This window comes from Sturnira hondurensis, unplaced genomic scaffold (genome assembly GCF_014824575.4).
Source record: "Sturnira hondurensis isolate 20B ecotype Veracruz unplaced genomic scaffold, ASM1482457v3 Scaffold0001304, whole genome shotgun sequence".
NCBI lineage: Eukaryota > Metazoa > Chordata > Mammalia > Chiroptera > Phyllostomidae > Sturnira > Sturnira hondurensis.
Window position 1 is genome coordinate 8,424,518 of NW_028073935.1, and position 17,907 is coordinate 8,442,424.

The 17,907-nt window shown below is 38.5% G+C and overlaps 1 protein-coding gene across 1 annotated transcript in view; it reads right to left on the reverse strand.

The window, feature by feature from the left end:
- The window catches only part of EDAR (ectodysplasin A receptor), a 67,364-nt gene that overhangs the window by 1,895 nt on the left and 47,562 nt on the right, over window positions 1-17,907 (reverse strand). The window lies entirely within an intron of this gene.

The window sequence follows — 17,907 nt, forward strand, 5'->3', positions numbered from 1 at the left end:
AAACACAGATGCAGAAAATCACTCAAAATAAATACATAGCTTTAGATGAATAACACCCAGGACTTTGGCAGCTACATGAGAAGTCTTTCCATAAACCCAAATTCCATTACTGACTTTTCTCCTCCTAGGAAAATAACTACCATAACCATATTGACTTTTATATTAATAGTAATCCCCTAAAGACCATTTTCAGCAGTCACTAAAGCCTTCACTATAGGCTACCAAGAAGGGAATAGTCCTACTATGGGAATAGGACTCACTTTTGTGAAAGGTGCTCTCAAAGACAGCCCAAACTTTGTGTAATCTGAGCCAAGTCACTGCCAACTCAGTAGTTCTCAGATTTTGCTATATATTAGACTCACCTAGAAGCACTTATAAATGATACATTTCTACTTTTGGAAGATAGACTAGGCATGTTTTCCCCTATTTTTCCGGGTAAGTAGAGCTTAAACCACTGGCACTATCTATAAGGCAAACAGAAGAAGACACTGGAAAGTGGAGAAAAAAGACTGCTCAGGACCTCACGACTAATATAATGATGAGTTGCCCGGGTTTTCTATTGCCTCATCATCCAAAATGTGGAGCTGAAGAGTTCAGGAATCCAAATTCCCGCAATAAAAAAATAGCTCCAACAAAAGCTTGTTCTCTCTAATTAAAGCACTATGAAAAGAGAAGCTTAGTAAGAAGAAAACATTTAGACAATAATTCTTTATTATAGCCAAATACCACAAAAAACTGTGGTACTACCATCACCAAGGCCAACAAAGGCTGAATGAAAAGGCTGGGTATTTTCCTTCAGTAGGCTGTAACACTGCACCAGGGCAAGTAGGGAGCCTGGACTTTCTTATTATCAGCTGAAAATAAGCCTCCCATAGTGTCAGTGGAAACCACTTGGAGAAACAGATTCCCACCCTCCAACCAGCAATAAAAGGAAACCAATGGTTGGATGTCAATGAAAGCTGAATCGGAACTTGAATATCTACCTGCATCTGCCTGCAATGAGGTGGCACCACCCACTTCCTCTGCCACAGAGGCATCACAGGAAGCCTGCTTCATAGAAGGCTTTAAAAAGATAAAGAATTTCATAGCATGACACAAAACTGTCCAGGTTTCAATAGAAACTCACTCTTTATACCCAGAACCAAAAAGATCACAAAATAAATGTAAAAAGAAATCAATAGATGCCAACACTAATATACGTTAAAATCATCTGACAAAGATTTTAAAGAAGCCATAATAAAAATGCTTCATCAGTAATTTCAAATATGCTTGAAACAAATAAAGAAATTGAAAGCCAGCCCTGGCCAAAGAGGCTCAGTTGGTTGGGCATAAGCCCACAAAGTGAGAGGTCACCAGTTCGATTCCCGGTCAGGGCACATGACTGGCTTGTGGGTTTGGTCCCTGGTCAGGGTGCATATTAGAGGCAACTGACTGATGTTTTTCTCTCATGTCAATGTTTCTCTCCCTCTCCTTCTTCCTCCCTTTCCTTCTCTGTAAAAAAAGAAAACAAAAATGAAAGCCTTAGAAAATGATAGAGAATCTGAAGAAGAACCAAATAGAAATGTTAGAACTGAAAAATATAATAACCAATATTAAAACTCATCAGATGTGATTGATGGAAGAATAAAGACAGAGGAAAGAATTACTGAGCAGAATAATGGAATAGAAATCACTGAATCTGAACAATAGAGATAAAATAAACTGAAAAACACAGATTCCCAGAGACCTGTTAGTCTACAACAAAAGATCTCACATTTGTTTCATGGAGTCCTAGAAAGAGAGGAAAAAGAAAGTGGGGCTGAAAAAAATGGCTGAAAACTCCCCAAACTTGAAAGGGAACAAAAGTATGCAGATTCAAAAAGCTGAGAGAATTCCAAACAGGATGAACCCAAGGCAAGTCATATCAAGACACATCATAAATGAAGCTCTGAAAACTGAAGACAAGAAGGTCTTAAATACAGCCAGAGAAAAACAACACCTTACCTATAGGGAAAAAGCAATTGGAATGACAGTGAATTTCTGATCAGAAACCAGTCAGAGGGAAGTGGCATAGTGCTTTCCAATACCGGAAAAAAAAAAAAGAACTGTCAACCCAGTATCCAATACCCAGTGAAAATATATTTCAGAAATGAAAAGGAACTGAAGACATTCTCAAGAAAGAAAAATTAAGAATTTGTCACTAGCAAATCTACCCTAAAAGAGTGACTAAAGGGAGTCTCTAAACAAAAAGGAAATGATAAAAGAATAAATCTTGGATCATGAAAAAAGAACACAGTAAACAAAATTTGGGTGAATATAATAGGCTTTCTTTTCTTTTTTAATTTATGAATTATTATTGTCAGCTGATGAAAATGATGCAGTTATAAGTATATATAGAGGAAATATATAAGACAACTATAAGCAGGAAGGACACAGGGAGGTAAAGTTTATGCACTTTATTCAAGCTAGTAAAATGATGACACTGTGATGTTGTATATATGATACCTAGAGAAACTACTACAATAGATATGGAAAAAGATTCACTCAACACACAGCAAGTGCATCACTCAAAAAAAAATCAAAATGGACTTCTAAAGTATATTTAAGTGACCTAAAGAAAAGCAGGAAAAAGAAAGCAGAGAAATAAAAAATAGATTAAACACACAGTAAACATAAAATAGTAGCCTGAAACACTAGCATATCAATAGCTACATTAAATGTAAAAACTTTAAATTCCAATTAGAAGACAGAGCTTGGCAGAGTGAATTTATAAATGATGTAGTTACATGTTGTGTACAAGAAACTCATGTCAAATATGACATGATTGGTTGAAAGTAAAATAATGGGGAAAGATATATTATGTGAACATTAATAAGAAGAAAGCAGAATTGGCTATCACATCAGTTAAAGCAGACTTCAAAACAAAGAAATAACCAGAGGTAGAGATGGATATTATATAACAGTAAAAGGCTCTATTCACTAAGAAGGCATAGTAATTCTAAATGTGTATGCATCAAACAACAGAGCTCCAAAATATATGAAAAAAAAAACCTGACAGAACTGAAAGAATAAATAGACAGACTCACAATTATTGTTGGAGACTTCAAACTCTCTCCCTTGGTAGTTGATAGAGCAATTGGAAGGAAATCAGCAAGAATATAGAATACAACAACACCATTAACCAAAAGAATGCGATCAACAATTATAGAACACTCCATCCAACAATAACATAATATATGTTGTTTTTGAGTGCATGCCTTATACTTCAACAAAAAAATTTAAAAGAATTCAAATTGTATGCAGAGTGTATTCTCCTACCACAATGGAATCGAACAGCAAAATACAGAAAGATACTATAATAGGAACATCTTCACACACTTGTAAACTAAACGACACACTTTTGGGGGGGTTGGGGGGACAGAGATTGAATTTGGTTCATTACATGTGTTTCCCATGGAGTTAATGCATTTAAAGACATGGTTTATTTCAAATGGAGAAACAGAGTTTTCAGAGGCCTTCATTAGGTTTCTGTCAGCTTCCTTGACTTTCCCTTCTAAGAAAATTGGTTTGTATGTGGGGATGGAAGGAAGAAAGTTGTGGGATCCTCATCTTTCTGGGAGGATCTGGGACCAAAGGCAACTGGTGTTCCCCATGTTAGGAAGAGTAACCGGCAGTCAATTTGTATCCTGCCTCCCTTGATGAGGAGAGCCACTGGCACTGGGAGTAACTCCACAAAGGTGACCTCCCACTGTACTTTGGGAGCTACGCTATTCTGTTGGTTTCTGTCCTGAATTACTGTTAATACATTAGGTGTGGTATGAGGACTAAATAACATGCTTTAAAATAATCCATGAATCAAAGAAGAAATCTCAAAGGAAATGTTTTAAGAAATTGAAAATGACAATACAACATATCAAAAATTGTAGGACATTACCTAAAGCAATAAAGAACATATTTCTATCATAAATACATATGTTACAAAAGGGGGAAATCTCAAATTAGTAATCTAAGTTCCTATCTCAAGCACCTAGAAAAAGATTAGTAAAATATACCCAAAGTAAACAGAAGGAAAAATATAATAAAGATAAGAGCACTAAACAATGAAGTTGAGAAAAGAAAAGCCAGAGGTAAACATGAAAAGAGCCAGCCAGTTCTTTGAAAGGATCAACAATATGGACAAATCTCTAGTATAATTGACAAAGAAAAAAGTAAATTACCACTATCAAGCAATTAAGAAGGAAATACCACTACAAACCCTGCAGACATTAAAAATTAAGGAATACTATGAGCAACAACTACCACAACTCACCCAATATGAAGTAAATCATTTGAATAGCCTTATCACTGTTAAAAAATGAAGCCTGTCTGTAGTTTTAAAAATCAACACCCCCCCCCACTCCAAGAAAAGTCTGTAAGCCCACATAGGAGAATGCCACCAAAGTTCAAAGAATTAACACAAATTTCACATAAAATCTGGAAAATATTAAAGGAGTAAACATTCCCCAGCTTATTCTGCAAAGCTAGTATTAACTTGACACCAAAACTATGTAAATACAGTACAAAAAGAAAACCACTACAGGTCAATATTCCTCATGAATATAGCTAAAAAATTCTCAACAAAATATTAACCAATAGAATTCAACAACATATTAAAAGAATTACACCGATAAGAAGTGGGCTTTATTTCAGGGAAGCAAGGCTGGTTCAGTATTTTAAAAATAATGTAGCCCTATCTGGGGTGTTTCAGTGGATTGAGCACTGGCCTGCAAACCAAGGGGTCGCTGGTTCTATTCCCAGTTGGGCACATGTCTGGGTTGCCAGCTTGGTCCCTGGTTGGAGGTGTGCAAGAAGCAACTGATCAATGTTTCTGTTGCTCATATATGTTTCCCTCTCTTTCTATCTCCCTTTCACCTCTCTGAAAATAAATAAATAAAATGTTTAAAAATAATGTAATCTATTCACAAAGGTTATGTAAATCACTTACAAAAAAGCCCTAGGCTAACATTATACTTAATGGTAAAAAACTGAATGCTTTCCCTTAAAAATCAGGAATAACGCAAGGATGTCTGCTCTCATCACTCTTATTCAACATAGTGCTGTTATAACCAGTCCAGTGAGGTAATATGGCAGCATAGGTAAACATGGGTCACCTCCTTGCAGGAAACCATAGGAAAATACAATGAAAGTACAGATTACTCCAATCCCTCCATCATTCAGAATTGTCAGAAAATCAAGCTGTATAGAAGTCTGACAACTAAGGAATTATAAAGTAAGCACATTTATCTAGATGGGTAGGAGGCATGGAGGGGTGGAGGTGTGGAGATGCAGAGCTGGTTGATCCCAAACCCACGTGTGGAGGATGTAAAGTGGAGGGATATCTTGGGAGTGATGGGTCCCAGACCCACTTCAGACTACCCATCTCAGATTTCCAGTTCCAGAAAGGTAAGTCTCCATAACTTCTGGTTATAAAAACCAGTGGGTGTTGGGTCAGCAGAAGAAACTACAGGATTCTCAGGCCTCTCCTCTAAAAGGGCCTGGCAGGACACATGGGCTTACTCAGAGTCCTCCCTCTGGACTCCAGCAACAGGGCAGCAGCTTGAAGGGAACCAGTGGCATATGGGGAGGAACTGAAGTATCTGCCATCAGGGCAAGATCTGGGGGACACCTTCCTCCCAGACAGAACTGTAGACAATGGCAATTGGACCTATGCTGAACCCTCCCCCACACAGAGCCACAGAGTGGAGGCACCATATCTAAGTCTCCATTGACCAGGCTTACATGGTTAGTCCCGCCCTGATTATTACCAAAGGGTACTCCCCATTCAACTTAGGGGCCCACACAAGCAAACTTCCCACCCTGGTACATTGGCCTTTCCATACGAAAGATTGGGCTAGGCACAGACTTCATTCAGATCTTCCTAATCTGTTCAAACAAGAATTAGCTGAGCCCAGCACCTGTACCACTTGCTGAGTGGCGCCAGGCCTGGCACTGGCAGTAGCCATCTGCAGATCACTTCATAGCTTTTGCCAAGGAACCCCAACAGAACACAGGCTGAAGCTGAACTTGGCCTACACTACCCAGGAAACCCCAGAGCCTGAACATCCAGCAGCCAGTTATAGACCACATCAGAGCAGCATCCAACCACCTCCACAAGCCACAGAGGGTGGTGGTTGCTGGCCAGGGGTTACAGCAAGTCCTACCAGCTGTATAGACAGAATAAACAGGGTAAATCCCTCCCATTGACCTGCTGACAGCAATCAAGACTCATCTAGAAGAGGAGGGAGTAGTCAACCTACATGGAGGGAGCACCCCAAGTACATAGCTTGAGAGATAGGGGAGGCCATGCCATTGGATACTACAGGACGCCTACTACATTAGGCTACACTACCAAGACATGGAGTCAAAGCAACTCTACCTAATACATAGAAACAAACACAGGGAGGCTGTCAAAATAAGGAGACAAAGAAATATGGCCCAAATGAAAGAACAGAACAAAGGTCCAGAAAACGAACTAAACAAAATGGAAATAAGCAATCTATTAGATGCAGACTTCGAAACACTGATTATAAGGATGCTCAAGGAACTCAGTGGGTACTTCAAGAGCATAAAAAGACCCAGGCAGAAATGAAGAATATTCCATGTTTTTGCCATATATAATGTGCATCCACATTTTCTGGCCCAAAATTTCAGGATAGAAATCTTTCATTTTAATTTTTAATTCAATTATTTATTTATTTATATTCAGATACTTGGTTTTTGGTTTTTGCATTATAAAGGATTTTTAGCATTTAGTTTTCAACATATTGTACAAGAAATTTTATGTAACAAATACTTAAAAAACACAGGAACAGACACAAGGTGTTTCAGGTTCTACCCATGTATAATGAACATCTTTATTTTTCCCTCAAAAATTTGGGCAAAAGGTGCAAATTATACATGACAAAATATGGCACAGACAGAAATAAAAAAATATTTTACAGAGAATAAACAGTACAGTGGATGAAGCCAAGAATCAAATTAATTGTGCATAAGGAAAAAAAGGCATCCAATCAGTACAATAAGAAGAAAAAAAGAATGCAAAATATTGAAGATAGTGTCCTCTGGGACAACATCAAATGTTCCAACATTTGCATGATAGGGGTGCCAAAAGAAGAGAAAGAGCAAGAAATTGGAAACCTATTTGAAAAAATAATAAAAGAAAACTTCCCTAATTTGGTGAAGGAAATACACATGAAAGTTCAGGAAGCACAGACAATCCCAAAGAAGATAGATGTAAAGAGGAACACACCCACACAAATAATAATTACAATACCAAAGGTTAAACATAAAGAGAGAATCTTAAAAGCAGCCAAAGAAAAGCAGATAAATTACCTACAAAGAAGTTACCATAAGACGGTTACCTGATTTCTCAAAAGAAAATTTGCAGGCAAGAAGTATTCAAACTGATGGAAAACAATAACCTGCAACCTAGATTACCCTATCCAGCAAAAGTATTATGTAGAATTGAAGGGCAGACAAAGTGTTTCCCAGCCAAGGTAAAGCTGAAGGAATTCATCATCACCAAAGTATTATTTTATGAAATGTTAAAGGGACTAATTTAATGAAAAGATCAAAACTGTGAATATTAAAATGGCAATAAATACATAACTATCAACAATTGAATCTAAAACACACTAAGCAAACAAGCAGAATAGAAAATGAATCATAGATATGAGAACATTGGGATGGTGGCCAATTGGGAGGGAGGTCTGGGGGGATGGGGAAGATGAAGGGATGAAGTATAAATTGGTAGTTACAGAATAGGCAGGGAGATATTAAGAACAGGTATAGGAAATAGAGTTTTCAAAGAACTTATATGCATAACCCATGGACATGAACAAAGGAGGGAGGATTGCTAGAGGGAATGGGGGGTGCTTGGTGGAAGGGGGCAAAGGGAAAAATGGGACAATTGTAATGGCATTATCAATTAAAAAAAGAAAATTAAAAAATTAATTCAACTGATAATGGACTCTAATGGAAAATATAAAACTACAAAACTTTCAGAAAAAAATCATAGAAAACTATCACTGGGATCTAGGGCTAGGCAAAGAGATCTTAATTTTGATATAAAAAAAATCTACCATCATGAACTTGGAAGATGGTGACGGAGTAGGAGGGAGCAGATTCCAATTCTCTCTACACATGGGAGACAAACCTGGCCAATCTATGGAGGAACAGAGCAAACAGCCAACAGTACCCCAGCATATGAAAATAAGAGACCAAAAATTGTAGCGGACACTGAAAAACCAGAAGGTAAGGAGACTGCTGCAGGACAATAAGGTCCCAGGGACCAGCACTGGGACTTCAGCTGTAGCCCCAGGCCCAGTTTCCGGTGCCTGGCCCTGGCGCTGGGTCTACCACAGACTCTTTGGGAGCTGTGGGCTTGCCACAGAGTCCTTGGGAGAGAGCTGGGTCAACTGCTCTCTCCCTCCCCCGCCAAGCAGGGTTTGAGCAGCACCCAGAGAGACCTAGTTACTTGAAGTTGCAGAGAGGGGAATAAGGGCAAAGAGGCAAACACACAAGGGCCCTGATCACCCACAGGGTCAGAGGTCACTGGCTTGAGAGAGTTGAGAGCCCACATTGGGCTGTACTGAGCAGCAGGCTTAAATAGGAGGAATTTCTAAAAAAGTAAAACTGTTTGGGGGATTCTCCTGTGACAGGTACTCGGCTTACTCCTCACCCAGTCAGGCAGCAATCCCAGGATTGCATGAAAGGCCCTGTGTTCCCCCATAGTACTGGGAAGGGTTCCCGTCCAAACTCACAGGACCCAGGCAGCCTGGCTGGCATGTGCGTGCATCCGCACCCGAGTCCACAGTGATAACCCCCTGGGAAACAGCTCTCTGAAGAAGACCTGGATAGCTCACATAAGGTGCCCAGGAGAGGCGCAAGACTAGCTCTCAGGAGAGCCCTTTCAAGACTGGCTGAGCACACACCCAGAAGGCCATACCAATGGCCCCTCAGCCTGCTGCAGCCAGCAAGACCAGAAAAACCAGTTTGGCCAGCTTGAGCCTTCTGGGTGTTTTTTTTAAAAGTAATCTTTTATTTTTTAAATTTTTACTATTGTTTTATTTTTCAATACCTTTTCCTCTCTTTCCTTCTTTATTGTTTTATTCTACCTTCCTTTCTTTCCAATGTTATCTCTTCTTCCTCACTTTTTTTTATACCCACAAGTGAGACAAAAAACTTAGAACTGTGAAAGGACCAGAATTGGACCCAAAGAGGGGGCATCCCAATAGTTGAGACAGTGAGACAAATTTCACTTTGCTATTGCAGAGAAACTGCAAGTTACTGCATATTTGTATTATTATCTTTTTCATTATTCTTACATCTTTCATTTTAATAGTATTTTTGTATTTCTCTTCTTTCCGTATAGTCTTCTATGCTTGGCTGGTTATATTGTATCATTTGACAGGTTTCCCCCATTCTCTCTTCCACAGTGTACTGCTAATTTACTATCCTTCATGTCACTTGTGTTCCTTTAGCACACTACTCAAAGTTCTATATCCCCTATTCATGTTATCCAGATAACATATATTCTGTTATATGATTGTTGCTCTAATATTATTGTAAATAATAGTGGTGCCATACAAATGTAAATAATTCACATCACCCCTCTCGAATGTTAGCCCACTTCACAGATTCCTCAACTCTATTACTGTAGTGGTTAACTCTATTCTCTCATACACTCCACCTATTCACTATCCTTTACTCTCACCTTACCTCAGAATCTGACCTCCCACAACCTCACTGCTTTCTAGATCCAACTCACAATCCTTCTCTCCCCAACAAGGGTCTTATTTCCTTTACATCCTTTCTTAAAAGTGGCTAGTCAGGTTGAAGATCATGGTTAACACTATACATAGCCAAAGGATCTCCTGTCTCTACTGGCTGCTACTGTGAATATCATAGAATACTCTCCTGCTGTCATAAAGCATTTTGCCTTCTTCTCCAACTGATCACAAAAAAAGAGTAGGTGGAAGTGGTGAACACAAGGATACGACTGGAGGAAAAAACCCAGCAACAAAGGAACCACAAACAGATAACAACAGAACAAGGAGAAGGAGGGAGTGGAAACCACACAAACCTCAATCTAGGACCTATCTGGAAATACAATTAAATAGTGGAGAAACTACCCAGTACAAAAAACTGAACAAGAGTAAAAGAGAATTTTCAAAACCGTGTGTACGCGAAAGAACTAGCTCCAACACAACTGCCCTTACCAGCACAACAAATTACAAGAGGTGGTGGACAAAGTGACCATCAGTTAACCAGCTGGTGGGAAGGACCCACAAAAGGAAGACCCCCAAACAACCAAAACCCAAAGACAAACACAGAGCCAACTTAAAGAACAGCCCAAGACCAGTGAGCTTGGGAGATCAAGGAGACTACAGCACTGAATCTCACAGGTATTCTACCACAGAAGTTCACACCATAAACCCGGGGAGCCAGAAAAATCAATTTAAGAAGCTGTAGCTAACAAGAAGAGTCTTACAAACAATGGAAAGACAAAGAACCAATCTACAAATGAAATAAAAGGAGGAAGCCTCAGAAAGAATGCTAAATGAAATAGAAGCAAGTCCACTATCAGATACTGAATTCAAAGCACTGGTTATCAGGAAGTTCAAAGAGCTCACAATAAGCTACCAAAAACTACAGGGGAGCTACAATGAACTCTCCGCAAACTATATCAACGTGAAAAAGGGCCAAGAAGAAATGATGAATACAACTTCTGAACTGAGGAACACAGTGGAAGGAATCAAAAGCAGGACACATGAAGCAGAAGATCAGATCAGCAAGCTGGAGGACAAAGTAGAAAAAACACCCAGCAAGAGCAAGAAAAGAAAAAGAGGGTCAGAAAGAATGAAGAGGGATTAAGAGAAATGCAAGACAATATGAAACATAATAATATCTGTATAATAGGGATACCAGAGGAGAAGAAGTGCAAAGCATAGAAAACCTATTTAAAAAAGTAATGATGGAAAACTTTCTTAAATTGATGAGAGTAAAAGTCACACAAATCCAGGAAACACAGAGAGTCACAATCCAGAGGAACCCAAAGAGGCCTACTTCAAGACACATCATAATTAAAATGGCAAAATTCCAAGAAAAAGAGAGAATCTTAAAGGCAGGAAGGGAGAAACAGGAAGTAACATACAAGGGAGCCCTGATAAACTTAGCAGCTGACTTCTCATCAAAAACAATACAAGCCAGAAGGGACTGGCAACATATTCCAAGTAATGAGAACCAGAGGCCTGCAACAAAGGCTACTTTACCCTACAAGGCTCTCAATCAGGATAGAAGGCCAAATAAGGAGCTTCCAAGACAAAAGAAGTCTTAAAGAATACACCTCCACCAAACCAGCTCTGCAAGAAATGCTAAAGGGACTGCTTTAATGAAAGGAAGGAGAAGAGAGAGAAAGAGAGGAAGAGAGGTACAAAAATGGCAATGAATAAGTACCTACCAATAATAACTTTAAATGTAAATGGTTTAAATGCTCCAGGCAAAAGACATAGAATAGCTGAATGGATAAGAAAGCATGACCAACACATATGTTGCCTACAAGACACCCACCTCAGGACAAAAGACCTACACAGACTAAAAGTGAAAGGCTGGAGAGAAAGTTTCAAAGCAAATGAACAGGAAAAAAAAAAAAAGCCGGGGTAATGATACTCATATCAGACAAAATAGACTTCAAAAAAAGGGCCATAAAGAGAGACCCAGAAGGTCACTTCATAATACTCAAGGGAAGAATCCACCAAGAAGACATAAACATTGTAAATATATATGCACCCAACATAGGAACACCCAAATATATAAAGAAAATGGAAAAAACCAATGGAGAAATGGACAGATATACCAAACAAAATATCAACAAAGATATGGTGGCATTGAACAACGTCCTAAATAAAATGGACTTCACTGATATACATATATATATGTGTGTGTGTGTGTGTGTGTGTGTGTATATATATATATATATATATATAGAGAGAGAGAGAGAGAGAGAGAGAGAGTCCTTCATCCCAAAGAAGCTAAATACACATTATTTTCAAATGCAGATAGAATATTTTCAAAGATAGACCACATAATAGGACACCAAACAAGCCTCAACAACTTCAAGAAAAATTGAAATCATACTAAGCATTTTCTGCAACCCCAAGTGACTGAAATTAGAAACAGAAAAAAACTCCAAGGGAAAAAACCCAAAACACTCAAAATCATGGAGACTGAGTAGCATGCAATTAAACAATAAATGGGTCAAGAATGAAATTAGGGAAGAAATCAAAAAGTTCCTGAAAACAAATGAAAATGAACTCACAACAACCCAAAACTTATGGGACACAGCAAAGGCAGTCCTGAGAGGGAAGTTCATAGCAATACAGGCCTACCTAAAAAACATAGAAACATTTCAAACAAATAACCTAACCCTATGCCTACAAAAACTCAAGGAACAACAACGAAGACAGCCCAGAGGTAGTAGAAGGAAGGAAATAACCAAAATCAGAGCAGAATTTAATGATATAGAAACTAAAAGCACAATTCTAGGAATCAATGAATCCAGGAGATGGATTTTTGAAAAGATAAACAAAATTGACAAGCCTTTAAGCAGACTCATCAAGAAAAAAAGAGAGAGGATGCAATAAACACAATCAGAAATAAAAGAGGGGAGATTACATCTGATATCAGAGAAATACAAAGGATTGTAAGAAATTACTATGAAGAATTGTATGCCAAGAAATTTGAAAACCTAGGTGAAATGGACAAATTTCTAGAAAAATACAATCTTCCAAAACTCAATGAAAAAGAAGCAGAAAACCTGAAGAGGCCAATAACAGCAGATGAAATTGAAGAAGTAATCAAAAAACTCCCATCATACAAAAGCCCTGGACCAGATGGTTTCACAGGAGAACTCTACAAAGCATTTAAGGAAGAGCTAAGCCCTATTCTTCACAGACTACTCAAAAAAACCAAAATAATGGAAGATTCCCAAACTTTTATGAAACCTGCATCATCCTAATCCCCAAATCAGATAAAGACACAACAAAGAAAGAAAACTTTAGGCCTATATCACTGTTGAACATAGACCCTAAAATCCTCAACAAAATATTGGCAAACCTCATGCAACAATACATTAAAAAGATCATACACCGTGACCAAATGAAATTCATCTCAGAGATGCTAGGATGGTTCAATATTCAGAAGTCAATAAATGTAACACATCACATAAACAAAAGCAAAGACAAAAATTACATGATCATATTAATATATGGGGAAAACATCTGATAAGGTACAGCACCCATTTATGATAAAAACACTTAGCAAAGTGAGAATAGAGGGAGCATTCCTCAATATAATAAAGGCCATATATGAGAGACCTACAGCCAATATCATACTCAATGGGCAAAAAGTTAAACCTTTTCCAGTAAGATCAGGAACAAGACAAGGTTGTCCACTTTCACCATTTCTATTCAGTATAGTATTGGGGGTTTCAGCCACAGCAATCAGAGAAGAAAAGGAAATAAAAGGCATCCAAATCAAAAGGGAAGAAACAAAACTGTCACTGTCCGCAGATGACATGATAGTGTACATTGAAAATTCTATAGACTCCACCCCAAAAATGCTCAGCCTATTAAATAAATGCGGCAAAACAGTGGGATACAAAGTCAATATCCAGAAATCAAAGGCTTTTTTTATACCAACAACGAAACAGCAGAAGCAGAAATCAAGAAAAAATTTCATTCAATATAGCAAAAAGAAAAATAAAATGCATAGGAATAAACCTAACCAAGGATGAAAAGACCTGTATGCAGAAAACTACATAACACTGAAGAAAGAAATCAAGGAAGACACAAACAAATGGAAACATATACCATGTTTATGGACTGGAAGAATTAACATCACCAAAATGTCCATACTACCCAAAGCAATTTACAGATTCAATGCAATACCTATTAGAGTACTAATGGCCTATTTTACAGACATAGAACAAACACTTCAAAAATTTATATGGAACCATAAGCGACCCTGAATAGCAGCAGCGATTCTGAGAAAGAAGAACAAAGTAGGAGGGATCACAATATACAAAACAATATACCTGATACCAAACTGTATTACAAGTCCACTGTAATGAAAACAGCCTGGTACTGGCATAAAAACAGGCACATGGACCAATGGAACAGAACAGAGAGCCCAGAAATAAACCCAAGTCTCTATGGTCAATTAATATTTGACAAAGTGGGCAGCAACATAAAATGGAGTAAAAATAGCCTCTTCGACAAAGTGCTTTGGGAGAACTGGACAGCTATGTGCAAAAAAAAAAAAAAGAAAAAAGAAAAAAAAGAAAAAGAAAGAAAGAAATTCAAGCAGCAACTTACGCCATACGCTAAAATAAATTCAAGGTGGATAAAAGATTTAAATATAAGCTGTGACACCACTAAAGTCCTAGAGGAGAACATAGGCAGAAAAATCTCAGATATTTCATGCAGCAACATTTTTACTGACATGTCCCCTAGAGCAAGGGACATAGAGGAAAGAATAAACAAATGGGATCTCATCAAAATATAAAGTTTCTGCATGAGTAAAGACAACAGTATTAAAATAAAAAGAGAACAAACTGTATGGGAAAACATATTTGCCAATGATACCTCAGACAAAGGTTTAATCTCTAAAATATACAAAGAACTTATATGACTCTACTCTAAGAAGACAAGCAACCCAATTGAAAAGTGAGCAAAGGACTTAAACAAACACTTCTTAAAGGAGGACATACAGAGGATTCAAAGACACATGAAAAGATGCTCAATATTGCTAGCTATCAGAGAGATGCAAATTAAAACAACAATGAGATACCGCTTCACACCAGTCAGAATGGCCATCATAAACAAAGCAACAAACAACCAGTGTTAGAGAGGTTGTGGAGCAAAGGGGACTTTAGTTCACTTTTGGTGGGATTGCAGACTGGTACAACCACTATGGAAAACAGTATGGAATTTTCTCCGAAAACTAAAAATAAATCTGCCTTTTGGCCCAGCAGTTCCACTGCTGGGATTACATTTTTAGAACCCTGAAACACCAATCCAAAAGAACCTATGCACCTCAATAATCATACACCAAATGACTTGCAGCACAATTTACAATAGCCAGTGTTGGAAGCAACCTAGGTGCTCATCAGTAAATAAATGGATCGAAAATTTATGGTACATTCACACAATAGAATTCTATGCAGCAGAAAGAAAGAAGGAGCTCTTACCCTTTGCAACAGCATGGAGAGAACTGGAGAGCATTATGCTGAGAGAAATAAGCCAGGCAGTGAAAGACAAATACCATATGATCTCACCTGTAACAGGAACCTAAACAACAAAACAAAGAAGCAAGAAAAATATAACCAAAGACACTGAAATAGAGAGAACAGGCTGACAGTGTTCGGAGGGGAGGGGATTTCACAGGAAAAGGGGAAGAGTTTACAGGAACAAGTATAAAGGACACATGGACAAAAACTAAGGTGGGTGGAAATGGATGGAGGTAGGGAGCACTGGGGGGTGGCTGGGATGGGAGTAAAAGACAGAAAACTGTACTTGAATAACAATTAAAATAAATAGATTAAAATCTATCAAAGCAAAATGATAAATACGACTTGTCAAAATTAAAAGTTTTTTTGGTGAAAGTCCCTATTAAAAGAATGCAAAGACAAGCAGCAACGTGGAGAAAATATTTACAAATCACCCATCAAAGGGCTAGTATTTAGAATACATTAAAAACTCCCAAACCTCCACAGCAAAGAAAATGAAAGCAAAACCAAAAAACAAAACACAATGCAATTGGAAAATGGGCAAAAGACAGGAAGAAACATTTCACTGAATGGATATAGAAATGGCAAGAAAGGCCATGAAAAGATGTTTGAACATCAAGGAAATGAATATTAAAACCATGACGAGATAGCAAATACACCCATCATAATGGCTACAAAACAAAACAAAACAAACCAAATCAAAACAGTAACACCACCAAATACTAGCCAGGACATGGAAAAACTGGGTGACTCATCCATTGCTGGTGAGAATGCAAATGGTACAGCCATTTTGGAAAATCATTTGGCAGTTTTTTTTAACACTAATCTACCTTACGACCAAACAGTTTCACTCCTGGGTATTTATCCCAGAGAAATGAATATTTATGGTCACATAAAGACCCCTACATGAATATTTAAAGCACCTTTATTTGCAAGGGACCTAAACTCGAAACAACCAAGATGTTCTTAAATGGATAAATGCATAATTAAACACATTGTGGTACATACTTAATGCTGACTATTTAGGAATAAAAAGAAACAAAATATGATACATGCACCACCCAGGATAAATCTCCCATGAATTATGCTGAATGAAAAAAAGCCATTTGTAAGAGGTTACAATAGTGCATGTTTCCTCTCATATAACATTTTTGAAATGACAAAATTACAGAAATGAATATCAAATTAATGGTTGCCAGGGGCTAAGGAATGGTTGGGGTGGGTAGGAAGTGGATGTGGCCATACAAGGGCAACCAGAGGAATCCTGATGGTGATGAAGTGGGCTGTCTTCACTGTATCCATGTAAATATCTGGGTTGTGACTTATAGGGATGGTTTGGCAAGAGGTTACCATTGGGAGAAACTGGGTGAAGAGTATTACAGGATTTCTCTGTATCACTTCTCAACACTACAATGATCTCAAAATAAAAAAGTTTAATTAAAAACACAACAAAACATAAGACATTGATGATTTGGACTCTACAGGAGACCATTCTGCATGGCGTGGGCCCAGCTACCATTCAAAGATGCACAGGATCCACGCCCATGGATAGGTTTTTCCCATGGGGAATCAGGCCTGCATTGTACCTAGGCTGCTTTGAGACTTGCTTTTGCTAAAATTCCTTCACCCTGAATTGAGATAGCAAGTGCTTACTGTAACTTCCTAAAATCCATGCTAAAACTCCCCAGTATGGAGTATAACCACTTCAACCACTTTTCCATTTTCATTTGCAAATATCCTTCTTTTGTGATGTGATTAACGGCCATGACTCCTTTGTTTTCTGTAACAGGCAACCACTTAAAGCCTACTGGGGCATAGTAAATGAGGACCATCATGTAATGTGCCAGAAAACCAAATAAAGGCCAGTCACAGCAAGGACTGCAGCTTTTTTTCCCCTTGAGAGAAAAACCATGCTGTCCCTTTTCCTCCACAGGACTTGGTAGTCCATACGAATTTATCTCATCCACAATGTGGGGTCCAGATAAGGACCCATCCCACACCAATTACATCAGGATCCTGGGGCAGATGCATAGAGGGAGCTAGTGTTAAGATTCTCCGATTAACTAATGTTCACCCAAGGCTGGGTGCTGCTGGTCTAAGGTTCTCAGTGGCACTGTGGTGTTGCCCATGAGAAGGTGGCTGAGTACCCAGGGCTTCAGGCTCTTTACCCTCCCAGTCTCACTGGAGGGGCTCCTCTTTCCTAAAATTAATGTGAAAAATCTGTCCCTCAGGTATAGGCTCTTAAAATAAAGACATCTTTGGAATAGAGAAGAGCTTTCTAGGGTGATAAAATACAAATCTCAATCTCTCCTCCACTGGGCAGCTGATGGCACCCAAACATGTAAGCTTGATCAGACTGACCCTAGAGCATACCACATTTTAGCAGATAGCTGAGTAGAGTTCTTGGCCTCCTGAGCTCACCCTCAGTAGTTATTTCTGACCAAGACAGCATGCAAACTAGCAAGGCTACTCTGAGCTGAGTGTGCTGGGCTTGGCTCAAGTGGAGAAAATAGTAGGCACCAGGCTCTACTCCAGCTGCCTGGGGCAGACGAGGCAGTCCATGAAGGCAGCCAGTGATACAATACTAAGTGGCCGTAGGA